Source organism: Zootoca vivipara, chromosome 1 (genome assembly GCF_965207765.1).
Source record: "Zootoca vivipara chromosome 1, rZooViv2.hap1.1, whole genome shotgun sequence".
In the NCBI taxonomy this organism is placed as follows: domain Eukaryota; kingdom Metazoa; phylum Chordata; class Lepidosauria; order Squamata; family Lacertidae; genus Zootoca; species Zootoca vivipara.
Window position 1 is genome coordinate 12,585,554 of NC_142582.1, and position 12,366 is coordinate 12,597,919.

The following is a 12,366-nucleotide window of genomic DNA, read 5'->3' on the forward strand; positions in this document are numbered from 1 at the left end:
TGCGTGCTGGTCATTTCTCAGAGAGGTTATGTGTTATTTAATGCTGCTTCTTTTCCTTTTAAAAAATTACCATGTGCAAGGGAGGAACAACAACAACTACAACAAATAATTAGATTTATATACCACCCTTCACCATAAGATTTTAGGGTGACTCACAGTCTAAAATACAGGATAAAAACAAGTAAATAATTAACACAAAGCAGCAAAACGATGACCCCCCCTTTCCCACAGACACATTTAAAAGGCTGTAGAATATGAATCAGCCAAAGTCCTGGTTGAAGAGAAACATTTTCAACTGGCACCTAAATATATACAATGAAGGTGCCAGGCGAACCTCCCTAGGGAGAGCATTCCATAAACATTAATTCAAATTCATGTAGCCGGCTCACATTGCAGGCTATAGTCTCTGAGAGATAGCTTAAACTTCAGCATTGCCTTTGTGTTAGAACTTTAATATAGGTTAAAGGTAAAGGTAAAGGTACCCCTGACCATTAGGTCCAGTCACGGACCTAATTAGCTCATCTTGCTTTATTGGCCGAGGGAGCCAGTGTACAGCTTCCAGGTCATAATAATAATAATAATGGCTTTTTTCTGCTAAACCTTGAATACAGTTTGGAGCCATGGGCTGCCAGTTGACCATCCATGGTGAAGAGGATTAAACATTTTATTGTAGATGGGGTGAGGGCTTTTTTTTAGCCAGAACTCAGTTCCGGCACCTGAGGTGGGTGCCACCACCATTATACAGAACAACGGAGGCATTCATGGTGAGTTCCGGCACATCTTTTTCTAGAAAAATAATACTGGCTGGGATCACTCTTTTGTTGGAGTCCAGCGTCTAGAGAGCACTGTGCTGCTTGACCCTACTGTAGAATGTTATTCAAAATGTAACTATGAATTGCTTAAACTGCTGCAATTAAAAGCACAAAGTGTTTCAAAGATATTGAAACCCCGCCTTCTCTACTTTTTCCTTTTTGTTTGAGTTTTCAGAAGATTTTGTCCAAATTTATCTTGTGTGAGCCTTGGAATTATTTTCTTTAAGGATGTGTTGGTTAGTTTCCTTTAATACTTTTAAATTTTGGGTGTTGCTGGGTTGGTTTTTTTATTTATAAGAAAAATAAATACTGTACAAGAAATAACTGAGGAAGTGAGTACCGGTAAGTCTCTTGAAATAAATCACTTGGCAGACTTTGGTGTTCAGGAGCCACATACTCTTTGGCTGACCTTATGGAAGTGAACATCCAGATTCTTTAAGAAAGACAGAGCAGTCCTGTGCTTCAGAAGTAAAATCCATTCTTAAGTTAAATGTCTGTGAAGCAGCATGGGGAAATATAAAAATTTAGGTTTTTAAAAATGAATACAGTGGTGCAATTCATTTAGGATCTTTTTGTCTAATTGCCAGTCTTGGGATTTCTATTTTATATCTTTCTTTTCTGTGATGTGCACCATGCAGAATATGGAAATAAAGGAAAAAATATTTATCTTCTGGAGGAGAACTTTAAAAAGCAAGAAACCTGCTCTTAATCACCAGAAGTTGCAAAGTGTAGTCATGGTATAACCTAAGTTATGAAAAAGGAGTTTCATGTTTTTGTAATTCTGGGATTCTGCAGATCCGAATAACGTGATATTTGGTGCTGTCTGCTTTCTACACAGAATTCTTTGGAAACTAAGATCAATTTCTACTTTTTAAAAATTAAAGTGAACAAAACCCTCCCCCATTTAGTGTATTGTTTCCCCCAAGGAAGTTCCATTTTAAAAGTAATTCATAATAGCATTTATTAAAATATGTTTTAACGTGAGTGCAAGCAAAAAGTTCATACTTTGTAGGGTTCTTTGAAATAATAAAATAATTTAAATAGATATAATAGGAAATTGGAGATCAAGCATAATAACAGCTAACTTCTGTATGAGGTCATGTGTGTGTGTGAAGTATTTTTGCCCTAAACCATAAAGCAATAGAATAGTAACAGCAGGTTGTTAAACAGCCAGCATTTTCCCTTTACAGTATACTGTACAGTATTGTAAGATAATAGGAAGAGCAAAATAAAACATTGGAATAAAAGTGTTGTACAATGTGAATTTTGGGACTATGAGTGGTAGATAACATCTGTAGGGTTGAATTCAAAGTTTGTTCCTACTAGTGGTAGCATCCACTGAACATTTTTACTCGGAATGCTCCCTTTGGTGGGAAAGGGTGGAAGGAGAGGTTATTTTCATCGACTTTCCCTTCTCTTTTGCAGCCCAGAGTGGCATATCCCATTCTGTTCCAATTGGTCCCGAAACCCTAAAGGGGGGGGGGGAAACCTCCTGCCTCCCCCTTTTCACGAGTGAGATTCCTCTGCTGGATCAGTAGCCTTCCACAGAGGGAATGTGCCATTATGTTTGTATTGTATTATTTCCAATAATGTGTCCCCCACCCCCAAATTCCCAGCAAAGAGGCTTGGGACACATATGTATTATGGTCTAATATTTCAGGAGTCGTAGTCCCCTTGATCAAATGTGTACACACACACACACACACACACACACACACACCACCCCAAGTGTGTATATATATCTACACATTTGATCAAGGGGACTACGACTCCTGAAATTTGTGCTAGCAAACCAGGGTAACACAAAAATCTGCTTCGACATAAACAACGACTGAGCATTGTGAAGGGTAGTGCGCTGTACGACAAACAGCTGAATTCTGCAAATGCCTGCTTTTCTATGTTTAGTAAGTATCATGTGCTTAGTGTAGCCTATTTATTCATAAAGTGAAAGGGCAGGGGAAAACATTAATGTCACTGCAGGCAGCTGTAGCATTGATGGGAATCTGGATGTTGTGATCTCGCCATATGTATAATTAATGGCCCAGGCTGTGTCTGTAAGGGGGACTTTTGAACTTTGCAGTCTTATGCATGATGTAACTTGGAGGAAAATAGTTTGTGATGTGACCGTGTATATGATATGGTTTAAGATTATGATGCAAGCCATCACAAGCTTCAACAAAAAGGGGGATTTTACACATTTACAGGAAGGAGTGTTTGCAGTGTTTCAGGTAATCCTCTGAGAGGAGGCTACCATTTTGATAGGTCTTTGTGTGTTTCACCTGTGAAAAGCAACACTGTGTCATGAAGGAAGGAGAGATCATGGGTGTAGTGGTGAAGCTTGTGTGTGTGTGTGTGTGTGTGTGTGTGTGTGTATTCATTTATATAATGGATTTATTATTTTTTTAGAACGTTCTCGACAAAGCACTTTGCAACATGCGTGTAGTTCTAAAATGCAATATTAAAACCACTCACCATTTCTAATTCACAGTGTTTAAAAACCAGCATCGAAATTAATACACGTGGTCAGGCCCCAGTCTATAACACCAGCTTATATTGGCTATTAGTTGCCACAGAGAGAGAAAAATAGCTGTTCAAGACCTTCTTAAGGACCACCGGAGACTTAAGCCTCACACTGAGATCCCAAGATGTTAGGCATGTGTATAGCTGCCTGCGATATAGTAAATGTAAGATATGACAAGCATAGATTTGTACAAAACTTAACTGAAAGAAAACGATAATGAACTCACTTCTGTTGATAGTCTTTCAAATTTTTTTTCATAAAAGAGAAGAAGGGACATATATCTTCTAAACCAGTACAGTATTTCATGTGGCTGAAAATTCTGAGATCCACTGGAAGTTTATAAACAATTATAAACACAGACAGACAGACAGACAGACAGACAGACAGACACACACACACACACACACACACACACGGGGCAGCCTCCCTCACTCCTGGGTCTGGCCTGGGCTGCAGCTCCCTCATGCAGCAGAGCCAGGTAGTAGTAGTAGTAGTAGTAATAATAATAATAAATAATAAATAATAATAATAATAATAATAATAATAATTTATTATTTATACCCCGCCCATCTGGCTGGGTTTCCCCAGCCACTCTGGGCAGCTTCCAACAGAAAAATAAAACAGTAATCTATTAAACATCAAAAGCCTCCCTGAACAGGGCTGCCTTCAGATGTCTTCTAAAAGTCTGGTAGTTGTTTTCCTCTTTGACATCTGTTGGGAGGGCGTTCCACAGGGCGGGCGCCACCACCGAGAAGGCCCTCTGCCTAGTTCCCTGCAACTTGGCTTCTCGCAACGAGGGAACCGCCAGAAGGCCCTCGGTGCTGGACCTCAGTGTCCGGGCAGAATGATGGTGGTGGAGACGCTCCTTCAGGTAAACTGGGCTGAGGCCATTTAGGGCTTTAAAGGTCATCACCAACACTTTGAATTGTGCTCGGAAACGTACTGGGAGCCAATGTAGATCTTTCAAGACCGGTGTTATGTGGTCTCGGCGGCCTCCTAAAAAAAACGTGCCCAGGGCCATAGCCCAACCCATGGCATGCCACTGGGCATGGCTACACCACTGTGCTAGAGCCAAGCTCTATTCCAAACACTAGAGGGGGTCAAATCCTTTCATCCAATCATTTTTAAGAGGGTATATTTATCCTAAGATGGCAGCAGAGCATAGCAAGCAGGAAGACACAGCAAGCCAATAGGAATAGAGCAGATTGGGGAATTTATTTGGTGGAAACCCTTTGTGGATGCCTTTGTAGAAGGTCCTGGTGGGTACCCTGATGCCCACAGGCAATACAGTAGCAGCTCTTGGCCTGTAGTGTAGTTTGAGAGCCAGGGAGCAGGACTTTAGGCCCCAGTGGGGCTGAATACATCCATCCAGGCTTCTCCATCTCTCCTGGAGCTTTGCAAAAGCCGTGGCCCTCCCCCAGGTCAGATGGTCATGCCCCTCCCCAGACCTGCGGTGCAACTTCCTGAAGTGCTTTGCCTAGCTAGAGTAATTGAGACAATGCCTAGATGCAAAAGTGTGTGTTTGTGTGAGTGTATTGTATAAACATTTGGTTTTTGTATGGCTGTAATGGAGCCTAATTGGGACGCGGGTGGCGCTGTGGGTTAAACCACAGAGCCTAGGACTTGCTGATCAGAAGGTCGGCAGTTCGAATCCCTGTGACGGGGTGAGCTACCGTTGCTCGGTCCCAGCTTTTGCCAACCTAGCAGTTCGAAAGCACGTCAAAAGTGCAAGTAGATAAATAGGTACCGCTCCAGTGGGAAGGTAAATGGCGTTTCCATGCGCTGCTCTGGTTTGCCAGAAGCGGCTTAGTCATGCTGGCCACATGACCTGGAAGCTGTACGCCGGCTCCCTCGGCCAATAGAGCGAGATGAGCGCCGCAGCCCCAGAGTCGGTCACGACTGGACCTAATGGTCAGGGGTCCCTTTACTTTAATGGAGCCTATGGTATAAAGTTAAGAGTCACATGACACTTGACTTTAAAAGGTCTCCATTCCTGCCTTAGACCATGCAGCCGTAACAGAGGATAGGCTGATCCAAAATTAAGCACCTTAAAAAGTTAAGTAATTTAAAATCTGTTGGACTGAAGACTGCTTAACTTTGGCTGGATGGCTATTCTGCTAGCCATTGTGACTCCCCCTCCCATACTTCTTTTCCCTCCCCCCTCCCTTCCTTTTTGTCACACTCTATATTCTACTATGCATACTGGAATTTTCTCTTTTACTGCATGACCTCGTTTTGAAAGTTCTGAGTCATACAGATATAAACAATTCCAGCCAAGAATGTCAACAAATTATAATTGTTTGGCTCATTTTAAGCGTCCCTATAAATAGCAGGCGTGTGAAGGTTCTGCCTTGTAGATTTTTTAATCATAAGTTTTACATCTATACAAAACAGATCAAAAGATATGACGGCAGGTAAAGGTTGAGACAACATCAAGCAATATGGAACTGTACTACACTCCTACCTTGAGTGTTGCCAGTAAATATGCAATTGAAATGTTCTGGTGGGTGGGGAATGCTGAAGGAGAATAGTTTGTTTTGCGTAGTTTTCAGGGAGGTAAATGGGTTTTATGAGCCGAAGAAGCCTTTCACCTGCCTGAGCTGAGCTCACTCTGTGAAAATAAGGACTTCCTGTTGCCCTCTGTCTGCATGTGTTGCATTTGTAAATTGAATTTGGTTTAAAAGTACATTCCAGCATGTCTCCCAAGATTATATGTGAGGACAGGAAGGCTGTTTGTTTTATCAGTGATGGGTCCCTGGCTGAATCTGGTGTGAAGTGTTCTTTCTATTGTTATTTACAGTGGTACCTCAGGTTACAAACACTTCAGGTTACAAACTCTGCTAACCCAGAAATAGTACCTCAGGTTAAGAACTTTGCTTCAGGATGAGAACAGAAATCGTGCTCTGGCAGCGGGAGGCTCCATTAGCTAAAGTGATGCTTCAGGTTTAGAACAATTTCAGGTTAAGAACAGACCTCCGGAACAAATTAAGTTCTTAACCAGAGGTACCACTATACTGCATTTATATACCGTCCTATACCCAGGGGTCTCAGGGCGGTACACAGAATAAAATCAAGATATAAAACCACAAAATACATAATAAAAACAAAAACAACTCAATAACCCCCTCTAAAAAAACCCCACACATTTTAAAAGGGCATAAGATGAACTGCAAATCGAATCAACCAAAGGCCTGGTTAAAAAAGAATGTTTTTGCCTGGCGCCGAAAGGTGTGTAATGAAGGTGCCAGGTGAACTTCCCTGGGGAGAGCATTCCACAGATGGGGAGCCACTGCAGAGAAGGCCCGCTCTTGTGTTGCCACCCTCCAGACCTCTTGAGGAGGCGGCACACGAAGAAGGGCCTCAGAAGATGATCTCAGGGTCCAGGTAGTTAACTTCCTATGGAAAGAGGTGGTCTTTGAGGTATTGCTTGTTTGATCTTTGTAATGTGTGTGCTCCATCTACTAAACAGGGAGATCATAGTGACTCTGTTTTCCTTTTTTAAAAAATGATTTTTGGTGTACATTTCATCTCGGACAATTTTTTTTGTGTTCCCCCGTGGAGACGCCAGTATCTCTGCCGTGGTCCAAGCTGATTCCTTCTGGTTTTTGCTTATGACACTGTATAAGCTAGTGTGTGGGATGTAGGAGATGCTGTCTTTACTTAGTTCTGGAATTTAGCTTTATCTTCCTTGGCTAGAGTTGCTGCATTAAAACACCAAGCAAGATTAGTGGGGCTGCACTGATTATTGCAACAAGCAACCATGAAAGTCTTCACTTGGAAGCTGGCCTGTTGATTCCAGTCAAACTTAACTGCTTTGTTCCTACATTTGAAGCCAGCATGTCTGAAATCCTGTGTGTAGTTATCCTAAAACAAGGCATGCCCCTCGCTTCTTACATGAAAATGGAAATTACCTGGCAACCCCAGAAGTGGATGAAATTAACCCAATAGGATCCAACGAATTAAATGTTTTAGTCACCTGCTATCAGCTTGCTAGTTTACGGAGAAAGAAATTGATGTTTTGCGTGCCAGAGATGCCTCTGCTGCACATTGTTGCCTGATGTTACTTGAACAACAACAGTTATCTGCTAATCATGTGAGAGGAGGCAAGAGAACAGACATTAGGAAGGAATGAAGCAAGCAAGGAAGGAAGGAGACTAGGAAAAGTCTTCTGCCAAAATCTAGGCTGATAACACAGAGGCAGGAAGCTGGACTGGATGTGGAGATCTTGTCCTTGCTTTTTAGGCAGATAGGAATGTTGTGGCATACAAACCTCTAAAAAGAGCTGAGCAAACCAGTAGTGCAATTGCATTAAGGTACCCAGTCATAGAATTTCAATGAGTCTGTAGTTAGAGAAACCTATTTATGCCTGTGGGTTTTAAAATGTTGTGGAGCATAGACATAAAATTCCAAGGAACTGAAGCCTGTTCCAGCCATTCAGTGTGCTGCTTATATATATAAAAAGCAAAATGGCAGGCATGTGCTTTATAATATTTTCCAGAGAAACAAGCAAATGCTGTAAAAATAGCCTGCCACCCGTTCAGCCTATTTTAAGGCATGTCAGTTATGCGAACTCTCCTTTTCTCTCACTGATAGACAAGGCTCATTAAAGAAGGTTGCTTATGAAGTGTGTGTGAGGATGGGTCCTTGCAATGTTTAATGCATAAGCAGGTGCCTATAAAGCCTGGATATTTGATGGCTTCAGTACCTACCCTGTGACATAACGTCACCTGTTTGCCAGACCACTCTGACATGGCAGGGCCATATAGAAGCAACTGACCTGTGGGAAGGAGTCAAGGGATAGAGAAGTGAAGGTGTTTGATTTTGCTCCTGGTTCACTGGTTTTATTTTGGTTTTTGTTTTACCTGTGTTCATTGCACTGTATTAATGCTGTGTACTGCTTTGAAGACTGGAGTAAGAAAAAAAAGGGGGGGTACAAATCCACTCAATAAATTTAGTAATAATAGCTGTCATTAATGGCCCCATAAAACAGCAGATTCCTCTTTGTTATCTCTTTCAGCTTCCTCCCCCCCTCCTGGATAACTCCTCGACTTAGGGCCAAAGTCGATGTTATAGCAACAGCTTTTGGGAGTAAGTTGATGCTACCGGTAGTGGGTTTATTTCATCTCCCTCACTGCTTATACTCAATTATGTTTCTTCCAGAGGGTGGAAGAGTGGTGTACTTACGCCTTGGTTGCTGCCATCCCATAGGCATTTAGTTACCCACTTTGAAAACAGGATGTTGGACTAGATGATTTTTTGGTCTCCATTCTGGTGTTGGTCTTGTTTTATACGCTTATTGAAGCCACGTCAATGTGACGTGCTCCAAATGTCAGACTACAGCTCTCATCAACCCTGATCACTATACTGGCTGGGACTGATGGGAGTTGTAGTATGAAAAAAAAATCTGATGGGTGCCCAGCAGACTACTTAAGCATTTGCTAGTCTTTCTATGTGGCTTTTTGGCATAGAAGAGTTGGAAAGGGACCACAAGGCATCATATAGTTCACCTCCAACAATGCAGGAATCTTTTGCCCCACATGGGGCTTGAACCCACGTCCCTGAGATTAAGAGCTTCATGCTTTACCAGTAGAGCTGTCTACTGTGGATGTTGGATACTTTATGGTTTTATTGCATTGTGTTTTGGAGATTACCCTGGAATCCTATATAATAAAGTCCAAGTGTCTCTGCATCCAGTCCCTGTGTCCCTGCGTTTGCGCTACTGCGCATGTGCCCCACGGGCAGCCGTTGGGGCTTGGAACGCAGAGACACTTGGAGCGCATGAGAGCAAGAGAGAGACAGACAAGATGGCGGCGGGGCACGACGGGAGAGCGAGTTTGTTTACTTGCATTCCCGGCGTGCCCCGCGACCGAGCGCAGAGAGGGAGGGAACGCCGCGGCCCCGCCGTTCCTCTCACATATGTTCTAGCGCCCGTTTATTTATCGGGCTCAATAACACTAGTTTCTAATAAAACAAGCAAACAAACATTGTTTATGCATGTTTCCTCATACGCAAGTAGCAATCTCTGGGAAGCTTGAGCAGCCTTGAGGTCAGGAGAAGTTTAACGCCTTCTCTCCCTGCCTGGGTCCAAACAAAATGCATCTCCAAAGCTGGCATTTTGCATTACAAGGGCGCCAGTGGGGCTTTCTCTGAAAATGCAAGTAGCATCTCAGAAAGGAGATGTTTTGGCAGGACAGTGACAGGGAGACAAAATAACTCAGCATCCCTATAATGTCCCTTTGCTGACAAATGTCTTTATACTTTAGGAGCTATGGTTTTCCCAGTAGTGATGTATGGAAGTGAGAGCGTGACCATGAACAAGGCTGATCCCCGAAGAATTGATGCTTTTGAATTATGGTGCTGGAGGAGAGTCTTGAGAGTCCTATGGACTGCAAGAAGATCAAACCTTTCCATTCTTAAGAAAATCAGCCCTGAGTGCTCACTGGAAGGACAGATCCTGAAGCTGAGGCTCCAATACTTTGGCCACCTCATGAGAAGAGAAGACTCCCTGGAAAAGACCCTTATGTTGGGAAAGATGGAGGGCACAAGGAGAAGGGGATGACAGAGGACAAGATGGTTAGACAGTGTTCTGGAAGCTACCAACATGAGTTTGACCAAACTGCGGGAGGCAGTGGAAGACAGGAGTGCCTGGCGTCATGAAGAGTCGGACACGACTAAACAACAGCAACAAATAATGTCCTTTAAAACCAGTCCTTGCATATTCGTTTCTACTGTCTAGAGAGATATTGATTACAAAAAAACACAAGCACACACAAAAGCACATCAAAAAGCAGAGGTGCTTTACGGCAGCAACTAAAGTGAAAATGGAACTAAAAAGACAGTTTTGTTTTATATGCCTCTCCTGCCACCCTTACAGCTCTGTGCGCCTGTAGTCCAAGGGCATTCTCTCCTTCATCCTTAATGATCTAGACATAATAGAGCGGTCTGGGTACATTATATCTGGCATTATATCCTGACATCTTTGTGCTACTCCTGAAATAGTCTATTACAGGGGTCAGCAAACTTTTTTCAGCAGGGGGCCAGTCCACTGTCCCTCAGACCTTGTGGGGGGCTGGACTATATTTTGAAAAAAGGTATAATGAACAAATTCCTATGCCCCACAAATAATCCAGAGGTGCAGCTGTAGAGCTGATGCAGTAAATATACCACAATTATCTTGAGTGTTCGTTAGTGCACTCTAGGGAACCTTTTGCAGCCTACAAAGACAAGAATGTTGGGCTTTGTTATGGTACCTAAGTGATGTCATTGCAAAGATGCAACAAATATCACAGACTTTTGGTTCTTGTGTTTTGTTTTCTATGACTAATGTGCTTGTCATTTCTGGGTTTTGAATTTTCCCTGTTTATCACCATCTGCATGACTGCACAGTAGTGGGATCAACTGTTCAGAATTCTCCCATGGAAAACAGAAAAGGAAGGAAGCCTAGGGAGGATGAAGACTTTGCATCCTGTACCCTTCAAAGGGGAGTGGCTACAAATAACTTAATCTGAAGGACAATACTTCATCTATTCTAATTCTGTGGTGTTTGAACCCAGAGGGAGCAATTGCTCAGAGCGCAATAAGCAGTGGACTCTCTGGGTGGGCTAGCTAGTAAAAGAAATATAGGACATTAAGAACCGCGAGAGAGAGAGCGCTTTCTTAAAACGTTCCAATCTAACAAGAAGCAGAAGATGGGAAATGCAGAGGTGCTTCTCAAGTGAATTTGTGATTATGTCAGTGATGGTGCAAGACAGTATTCAAGTACTCCCTCTTCCAAGAAGGCAACTTTTTTTAAAATGGAGAGAAGAATTGGCTTATGGATAACAGAAACATTATAAAAGAAATTTCATTTTTTAAGAACATCTCCAGATGATTAAAGATGCGAAGTTGAATGGAAGGTATCTCCTACCACAGGATAGGTCAGGTCAGGTAAGAAAACCAGAATGAAAAATGCTGTTGCCAAAGGCAAATTTAAAGTATGTAAACAGCTCAATTTAATGTTCTTGGGGGGGGGGGGAGACCTCATCTATTCTACATTTCTTTCTGTAGTCAAAAATTGTAAGGGAAGTACAAAAGTTGCAATAGTTGACGTTAAAGGAGTGGGTTTTTATTTTTGTAACTAAAGCAGTATTTGTTTATTAAATGTATTAGTCACTTCCTCCCCAGAGAAAAAACGAATTTCAAACTGACTTACAACAAGAATAAAACTACTTATTTTTGTGAATTTTAAATGTGAATGCTGTTACTTTATTTGTCAAAACTAGAACCACACCTATGACGGTTTACAGCATTGACAAGCCAGATGAATAACACACACACACACACACCCCAAATAAGAAAAAGAACCTTGAATCAGATTTAACAAAGTACATGGCAATGTAATAACTTTTTTTTATAAAAAAATCCTTTTAACATTAATTTAGAACTGTGATATGAATTAATGCAAATATAAAACACCAGATATAGTTTAGTTTTATTTTGTGCATGTATTATGGGGTTGGGTGATTGTGACAGGATGGTGATAATTTCTGCTTTAGGGAAATGTGTATAGTACAGAGAATTGGAGCAATTCTTTTCCAAAGCGCTTTGATTTCTTACTCATTGGTCTTGTGTATTTAGCACGCCAATTGTCTATACACTGGTTATGAACTTAATTCGTTCTGGAGGTCCGTTCTTAACCTGAAACCGTTCTGAACCTGAGGTACCACTTTAGCTAATGGGGCCTCCCGCTGCTGCCGTGCGATTTCTGTTCTCATCCTGAGGTAAAGTTTTTAACCCAAGGTGCTACTTCCGCGTTAGCGGAGTCTGTAACCCGAAGTGTTTGTAACCCGAGGTACCACTGTATAGCTGAAAAGGAGGAGAGTGGGAATTACATTGCAATGGATGGAGCATCTCCCCTTATTTCTTGTTTTAACACTGGTTTTCTCTTAGGTGTTACATTAAATTAATATGTGTTTGTATGATAGGCTACTACTGCCAGGAAAGGAGATGTTTCTGCAACTATTTAAAGGGTGGTTGGAGTGTTTCTGTTGTCCT

The 12,366-nt window shown here is 42.0% G+C and overlaps 1 protein-coding gene across 4 annotated transcripts in view; it reads left to right on the forward strand.

The window, feature by feature from the left end:
- HECW2 (HECT, C2 and WW domain containing E3 ubiquitin protein ligase 2) overlaps window positions 1-12,366 on the forward strand; it is a 174,813-nt gene that overhangs the window by 61,686 nt on the left and 100,761 nt on the right. The window contains exon 1 of one of the 4 annotated variants that reach the window (XM_088653538.1): window positions 11,120-11,259. The exons of the other annotated variants lie outside the window; for them this stretch is intronic. The gene's annotated coding sequence lies outside the window, so the exon portion shown is untranslated. Of the gene's footprint in view, window positions 1-11,119; window positions 11,260-12,366 lie in introns of those variants that run through there. 4 annotated transcript variants of the gene reach the window in all.